We start from the raw sequence: 8,418 nt of genomic DNA on the forward strand, positions 1-8,418 counted from the left end.
CGCTCTCACCTTAAACCGCCGCCAAAAAGAACCCCGACGGCCGCCACCGCTGCCGCTCAGTCACTCCTTCGCCTGCCCTGCTTCGCCCCTTCCCCGCTTCAGAAGGCCAGCGCCATCATCGCCTCCCCTTTTGCCCGATACCTGTTTTTATTGGCTACCGCAGACTTCCCGGGGGCGGGGCTTCAATTCCCCCCCTCCCCCGCGCTCCAAGAGCCCACAGTCAGCAACCTCGGAGGAAGGCGGAGTCTGCCCGGAGTAGCACGCGGGGGTGTTCGTCTGATTATGGGAGCAGCTCAGAAAATGCGTGGCGACCAGAAACTAAGGGCGTTATCCCTAGTGGCATTCGGGACCTTGCAGGGTTGGGCGAGGCATGCATCGCTATTAATGAAGAATGTGTGAGCAGACGGTGGAAGATTGGTTTTCTCAAATTAATAAACATGACCTCCTGTGAAGTGTGATATTTTCAACTGCTTTTATTATACTGGAATAGAATGAGGAAAGCATACTTATAAAAATGTACCATTGCGGCACTCCTTTTCCAAATCCCCCACTCGTTCCAATTAATGCAATGGGAAAGTGCACTTGTTTTAGCTACTTACCTCAGAGATGGGCTCAGCGTGGGTCACTAAAACAAATGATGAGGAAATTCTGCCTTTCAGAGTTTCAAATGTGCTGAACTAGCGCTCACAACATCTGTGGCTAGGTGGCCAAATGCGATGAGGAATGGGAAACAGGTCAGCTATATTTAATATATTGCAAGTTCCCCTTTAAGCAATAGAGTCAAACCCAATATGACTGCGGGTATTTTTGCAGTTCTTAAATTCCTTTTACATTGTGGTTTCACTGATTTTTCTGACCCTTTTCTAATGAACCCCAACTGATGCCAAGTTTATAACCTAAAGAGCCAAAACGAGAATAAAGGAGGAGGCAAAATATACTTGGCTCGCTTCCATCTAAAGAAAAAAATATTGTAATTCTCTTGTTTAAAAAATTAGGTGGAATTTTAGAAAAAAAGCTTTTATTCCAAACAATAAAGTTTTCAAAGGCACTAAAATTAAAGCATTACACATTTTCATTCAGTATTTATAACATGGAACACTATAGCCATCCAATTTCATTTTAATCTTGTGATGTGGCTTTGTCTCATTTCCTAGAGTATGATTTACACAGGTTTATCCTGCTCTTTTCTGTAACATAGACCACCACCCAGCACCCATAGAACACCACCAACACACAACAAGGAAAGTCAGGACAATTCACCCTTATGCTGGCAACTTTCTTAGTACAGCAAAGATTAGATTTTGTTAAACATTAATGAGAAACTCACAAGTTGGAAAGGACTTTGGAAATCAAATCATTGTAACACAATCCAAATCTATGATCACTCAGTGCAAGATCTACAATGCAGGATGCTACTACATATTCCTGGTAAATAGCAATGGAGTCTTTGATTAAATACTTCTATCAATGAGGATAGAACTATCCTTTTGAACAGTATCTTACATTATTGAATGTCTTGAGAATTAGTAATTTTTTCCCCCTAAAGTTTTCCCAGAATTTGCTTCCCTGCAATTTCTATTCAATGATGCTGATGTTGCCACATGAAGCAACACAAGAAAAACCTGCTCAATCTTTTGCATATTAGTCTTTCAGGTGTTACTGAAGATTGCTATTTATTTCCTTCACCTTTTCTTCCTTGGGCAAATATATACAGCTGTTTCAACCTTTTTCATTAGGCTTAGTTTCCAGCCTCCATATACTCCGAACATGATATAATACAAAACCAGAATGGGATAGTTACTTCATGACACAATACTATACTTCTGTTAATGTTTTTCTACCAGTGAAATCTCACTTTTGCATAATACCTAGCTTATTCTGCCACTCTCAGGTTTTTCCCAGGTTCTCCCCATCAGACTTGTATCTTAACATTTTCTACCTAACTGCACGATAATACATTTACGATATAAATGCAACCTAATAGCTATTCTGCTTTGTCTTCCATCTGAGGGAATATTTTTGTTCATTATTTCAGATTAAAAGTATATTTCAAATTTATAGACCACAATATCAAGAGCCCTTTCTTACGATAATTGTTCTGTAATACCAAACCAGCGAACAGTCTATTTAAACATCCTGATGGTGAGGAGGAATGAAAGGGAAAGGTGTTGAGAAAATCAAGATGGTTGGGCTGGGAGGATGTGATACCAGTAATGGTGACTGAGAGAAAGGAGGGAAGGTAGGAAAGATGTTAAGATCAGCGGGTGTATGGCCAGTGGGATATATTGTGTTTGGAGCTGCTGAGACAGTTGAGAAATACATATACAGGCCATTCAGAAGAGGTATCAGCGGCATCATCTTTGTTTCTGAAGAAGGAAAGATTGCAGAATACCAGCTTTGCTCCATTTGTTCCATAATCACTTCAGGTTCTTTTAGCTCAGGGCAACAAAAACATTTGGGATTTTATTTCTACTGAATTGTGACAGATCTAAAAAAGTTTAGAACTCATAGAGCATGATGTATTTGTTTTGGATTGAAAAAAATCATTTCTGATTTGTGCATATTGTTAATAGACATTAAAGTAATATTTATGTTTAAATTAACAACATTGTAAAATAATTTTTTAAATAATGGTACAGTAAATAAAATATGTTGAGTTAGGATTACTGGAATCAATTATGTAGGAAGATGGTAGACTCCCTTTTAATAGATGTATTCAGAGACTAAGTACTCAACTTTAATTTCTGTAGTTATATACTGGACAGGGAATTGGATTCTATGTCCTAGGATTTCTTCCAATATTCTGATCAAGCAGCATAGGTAAACAAGCGGTTTATGGAAGAAGCAGAAATTGTTAACATTACCTATATAAAACCATACATCATGTAATCAAAAGGATCCATTTTTTGTTTATTGTATTTGTTGTGTAAACACATTTAACATGGTTCCATTATAGGGCAAAAAAGTTATCCTGAGTTTAGATTGTTATTGTGTCTGAAAATAAAATGGCTTTTTGGTTGCCAAAAACAGTCTTTTTTTGGCTCTCTTATCCCACCACAGTATTAAAACCCCTAATTTGCACTGCTTGCAAACTACTCTTGGGCTCCTGTCCACATGAACCAATGTAACTTTGTAAACTTAAAGAGTATAATAATCTTTTTAAATACTAAAGTTAACATTATGTGGCAAGCTTGAATGATTATTTTTGAATCTCTCTAACACACATTTGCACAGAGTAGATGCAAATCAGAGCTGTAAATGGTGTGATATACTCACTGGCCTACGCTATGCTTCATTTAACTGCAGATTAATGAATACAGAAATGGATGTTCTTGGAAGCATGTGATGAGAATATAGTATTTCCCCTCTGCCTCAATTTCATTCAGACTTCCTCAAAAATTTGAGGCATCTAAAGAGACATGATGAAAGATGAACAGGAAGCTATTAAGGTACCAAATATATCTGGTATCAAAGCAAAAGTTTAGCTCGACAGTCACATACTCCCAACACCAAAACAAAACAAAGCCAAATCAAATGGGAATACCAGGACTCAGTTTGCGTGTGATTTATTTTCCTTTTCTTTAGTGTTGTACTTATCGTGGATTATTTTAAAAATGGCTAGAGTTTACAGTAGCTTGGATGTGTGAATTCAGCCAGGGTAAATGTTCTGGTAAGATTCTTCCAGCTAGACTTGATTCTTGGTGATTGCATTTATAAGTATGTGAACCTTTTGGACGTGTCATGTCAAAAACTCGGAAAATGTCTAACTTGGCTCTACTAGCATGTCATACCTTCCCTCACCGAACAAAGCAGAACAATTCCTTATATATTCATTTATTTTTTTAAGAAATACAGTTCAATCATGTGTGGTGCTATGTATTCTATCAATTACAAAATTACAAAAATTACAAAATTACAAAAATGAAATACAAAACAGGCTTAGACACATGCAAAATAGTAATTTAATAATTACATAATGCCAAATATTTGATTATTATTAGCCAACTGCTAAGACAGGTCAAATTAAAACCAATACATATAGTTCTTGCTTAACTCTCAGTGAAGTAAGTTACTAACTTATAACCATTGCAGTGTCCCTGGAGTCACATAAATAACTGGTGGGTCACCTAAAATGTTGTGTTGTGTCATGTTTGACATATGTGTCATAGATATACCAGTCTATATTGTTTTTTCTTGGCAAGCAATTTTGCAAATACCTTTTTCTTATGGCTGAGAAAGAGTGACTGGCCTAAAGTCTTGAAGATAGCTTTACACCTATAGGAGGAATAGTACTTGGGTTCCACACCTATCTCTTAGTTGCATCTAATGCTATAGATATATAATGGATTTCTGTTTATGCAATGTTCGACTTTTTTGTTTACTTTCCCCTTCCATCCCTATTGCTGTGGCCCAGATCTGTCCATAGAATTCTTATAGAAAAACTGGGATGCAAGAAACAGTATAAGGAATATTCCATTCTGCCAGTAGACACCTTTTGATTATAACTAGCAGTCAAATATTTACATAATCTAGTTCAATGTTTCTTTACCTCAGCAACTTTAAGATTGGAGTTGAAGTCCACATACATTAAAATTGCTGAAATGGGGAAATAATCTTGTTATAAATTTACAATGGGCAACTAGTTTCACCCTAAACACAACAAAAAATAAAGGTTGTAATACTTTTTATTTTGCATCAATATGGAAAGGAACGGATAAGTGTAATTGCTTGCTGAGTCCATACCTCTTACAAGGTATAATGGGAAGGCACTCACAGGTGAGCATTTTTTGTAAGTGCTCCCTGTTGTGGAACATCCTGCCCTTAGCTAGAAGATTGATACTCTCACTCAACTTTTAGGAAATACATAGCTGAAAACATCCTATTCCAAAGAGTATTAGTGAAGTTATACTTGCAGTGAATCTAGATGTTATTTTATTGTTTTGTTGTAGTATTTTGCTATTTAGATTAAAATTGCCTGAAGCAGCATAAAAACAGTTGTAAAACAGGAAATGATATTAATGCAAAGAATTTTTTTAAAATAGTAATTAGTAGAGAAAACTATCTGGACTTCCACTGAAAATACTATCTTAAGGGAAAATTGAAAATGCTTATTATGTACAATATAGTATAGTATGGTATAAATAGTACTTACTATTTTTTAAGCTATCAGTACAGATAGTCTTTGACCCACTGACTTTGCTTGTCAGAAGGTCACCAAAAGTGACCCGGGACACTGCAACCATCATAAATGAGTCAATTGCCAAGCATCTGAATTTTGATCAGATGACCATGGAAATGCTCAAAGAGTCGTATATATGAAAAACGGTCATAAGTCACTTTTTTCAATGCCATTGTAACTTTATATTGATGTTAATGAAATAAAAGCATACAACCTCACGTTCAAATCAGTTTCCAATGCAATATATGGTTTAATACTTTTTTCAGCACAAACATCTATTGTGGGCTTTTCATTTATTACATTTTCCTTCTTTTATGATGCAGCATACTGAATCCAAAGTTAAATACACAATTGAATGAGAAGATTGAATTGTTATTAGATACAGAGAATAAAGTATAGTAGCCATTTCAGGACCATGATTAATTTAAACATAGTGCTAAATCAAGTCATTTAATTTTAGCTATGATTTCATGGGTGCACCTATTCATTTTTATCTGTATACTTAGCATTATTTATAAAACAAGCCTCTATGCCTTTAGTTAACCATGACCAAAATATACCATAACTAATTACAGGGATATGTATCCCTCCCTTATTTGGCAGCTTCCAGACTTCCCCAGATTGTGTTGTTGAAGTCCTGCAGCAGAATTGCTTAATTGCAAGTAGTCCTTGACTCACAATTAAGCCCAACTCTGTTGAGTTTTGCTCTATTTTATGACATTTCTTCTTGTCACTGTATTTGAATCACTGTATTTGATAAGTTAGTAACATGGTTGTAAAGTGACTCTGGCTTACCCATTGACTTTGTTTGTCAGAAGGTCACAAAAGGTGATCACATGACCCCAGGACACAGCAACTGTCATAAATATAAGTCAGCTGCCAAGTATCTGAATTTTGATCATGTGACCATGGGGATGCTTCAACAGTCTTAAGTTTGAAAAATGGTCATGCCTCTTCAGGGATGTTGTTAACTTTGAATGGTCAGTAAACGAACTGTTGTAAGTCAAGGATTACCTGTATTGGCTGTGCAATTTTATTTTTTTCCTCTTTAAAAGGTGAATTATACTCTATAGCACAGGTGTCAAACTCGCCACATCATGTGACGTATCATGACGTATCTCAACTTTTTTCGCATTGCTGGAGCTAGGATGGGCGCAGCCTCTGCATGATGCAACCGGCCCATGGGCCAGCAGTTTGACACCCCTGCTCTACAGTAAACCTTTTCTCTCATTTTTCTACCTGCTAGAATAGATGCAATATACAGTATCAGAACCTGTAATACAACAACTCACCTTTGTGATTCATAGCAAGTAAGAAAAGTATTTCACTTGACCTATCCATTACATTTATATCCAGCCTTGGAAGTTGTTTAACATGTCTGATCCAAAATCAGAGCTAGCTTTCATGACAAAGGGAGAGCTAGAACTTACAGTCTCCCAGTTTCTAATCTAGTACCTACTATCACTAGCTCAGCTCCACTTCTACTCATGATGAGGTAACACATCCTAGCATTCTGCCACAGATTCACTTTTCTGTGAACAGTTTTCACTTGCAGAAGTACAAAACTGATGTAAAGGGTGGTGGAAAGAATTAAGATCTCAGAGAGGGATAGACAGAAATTACCTGAAAAAGTAGCACTTGACATTAAAACAATTGGTGCTTTTATTAATAAATATAGGGCTATCTATACTTGGGTGTGTGTGTGTGTGTGTGTGTGTGTGTGTGTGCGCGCGTGTGTGTGCGGTGGCTAGCATTTAAAGACACTCAGCTTGTCAGCTGGAAAGCTGACAGTCCAGGTTCAAGACTCAAGTGCTGTGTAATGAGATGAGCTGTTACTTGCCCCAGCTCCTCCCACCTAGCAGTTCGAAAGCATACAAGTGCAAGTAGATAAACAGGTACCACTTTGGTGGGAAGATCATAGTGTTCCATGTGCCTCAGCATATCATCATACTTGCCACATGAACATGGAAATGTCTTTGGACAAGGTTAGCTCCCTTGGCTAACAAATGAAGATGAGCACTGTCCCCTAGAGTCCGAAACGGCTAGGCAGATAAACTTTACTTTTATCTAATACTTGGGAAACTGTTCTTGTTATGTACATATCCAAGTATTGTTGAACTAAGTATTAGCCTTTAATATCATTAATGACAACAGTGGAAGTCCATGTCAAGATTCTGATACCACTGAAAAGGAAGATGGAATAGTAACAGTTGTGATACAGCGAGGTTCATATGGAACCAAATGTTATCATGTGCATTTTGCCTAACTTCTATGAGTAGTTTTTTTTTAAGTAGATGTTCAAAACATCAACATTTTGGTAACACATGTCCTCAGCAAAACAACTGCTGATGTAAATGTTTTTGTGTAATGGAACATATTATTTTAAGCTCTGTCATCAACATTTTTTGCAAGAAACTGTTTTTAATTAGCCACCATGCCACCTTCATCACTTAATATAACCACACATTTCAGCAGATTTGTACGTAACAGTTTATTGGGTTTATTAATAATCTGGGCTAAAATTAAGGTACAGGAAATCAATTATAGTTTAATACTGTCTTATACAAAAAAATAGCCCTTTGAATACCCCCGTTATAAAAATCCAGTAAAAGTGTTAAAGAACATAACAATATACTCTTAAAATTGTAATTATGCTAGTTCAAAAACGAAAACAAAGACCACTTGTGACGCTAACCATTTTTCAGGTTCCCAAAATCTTGAGAAATTCATTTTTTATTATAGTCTGAATATTCAAATGTAGCTTAGTTCATGGAAATAGGTACCAGATACTTTTGTTACAACTCTACCAGGCACAAACTGGAAAACGTTATTCAACCTCATAGAAATACACTGTTAAAAAATATTTAACCTTACTTAAAAAGTTACAATTCAAATTAGTAATTTACAGCTGTTCAGGAACTAAGTTTTAGCAGTATGGATTTTATAAGTGATCATAAAAGCCAAAATTCTTAAAATGTAGCACCACGAGTAGACTAAGTTACAGTATATAATGAAGGTCTAATTACAGCAAACAATACATGCAGATGAATAGAATATATCTGAAAAAATTGAATAACTTTTTAATGTCAGTTACTGAAAACTAATATACAATAGGGTTAAGTTTATACTAGTTATTTGGCACACAAATTCACATTTTCAACTTTTCAAAATACCAGGAAATTTTCTCCTTGCTATTTAATTATAATTACAGCTTCAAACAAAGAATATCAAAATCAGCC

The 8,418-nt window shown here is 36.1% G+C and overlaps 1 protein-coding gene across 1 annotated transcript in view; it reads right to left on the reverse strand.

The window, feature by feature from the left end:
• The window catches only part of FARP2 (FERM, ARH/RhoGEF and pleckstrin domain protein 2), a 64,473-nt gene extending 64,374 nt beyond the window's left edge, over nucleotides 1-99 (reverse strand). The window contains exon 1 of the mRNA XM_015824531.1: nucleotides 10-99. The gene's annotated coding sequence lies outside the window, so the exon portion shown is untranslated. The remainder of the gene's footprint in view (nucleotides 1-9) is intronic.
• Nucleotides 100-8,418: the final 8,319 nt, after the last annotated feature.

This window comes from Protobothrops mucrosquamatus, unplaced genomic scaffold (assembly GCF_001527695.2).
Source record: "Protobothrops mucrosquamatus isolate PMUCROS unplaced genomic scaffold, P.Mucros_1.0 scaffold_191, whole genome shotgun sequence".
Taxonomy (NCBI): domain Eukaryota; kingdom Metazoa; phylum Chordata; class Lepidosauria; order Squamata; family Viperidae; genus Protobothrops; species Protobothrops mucrosquamatus.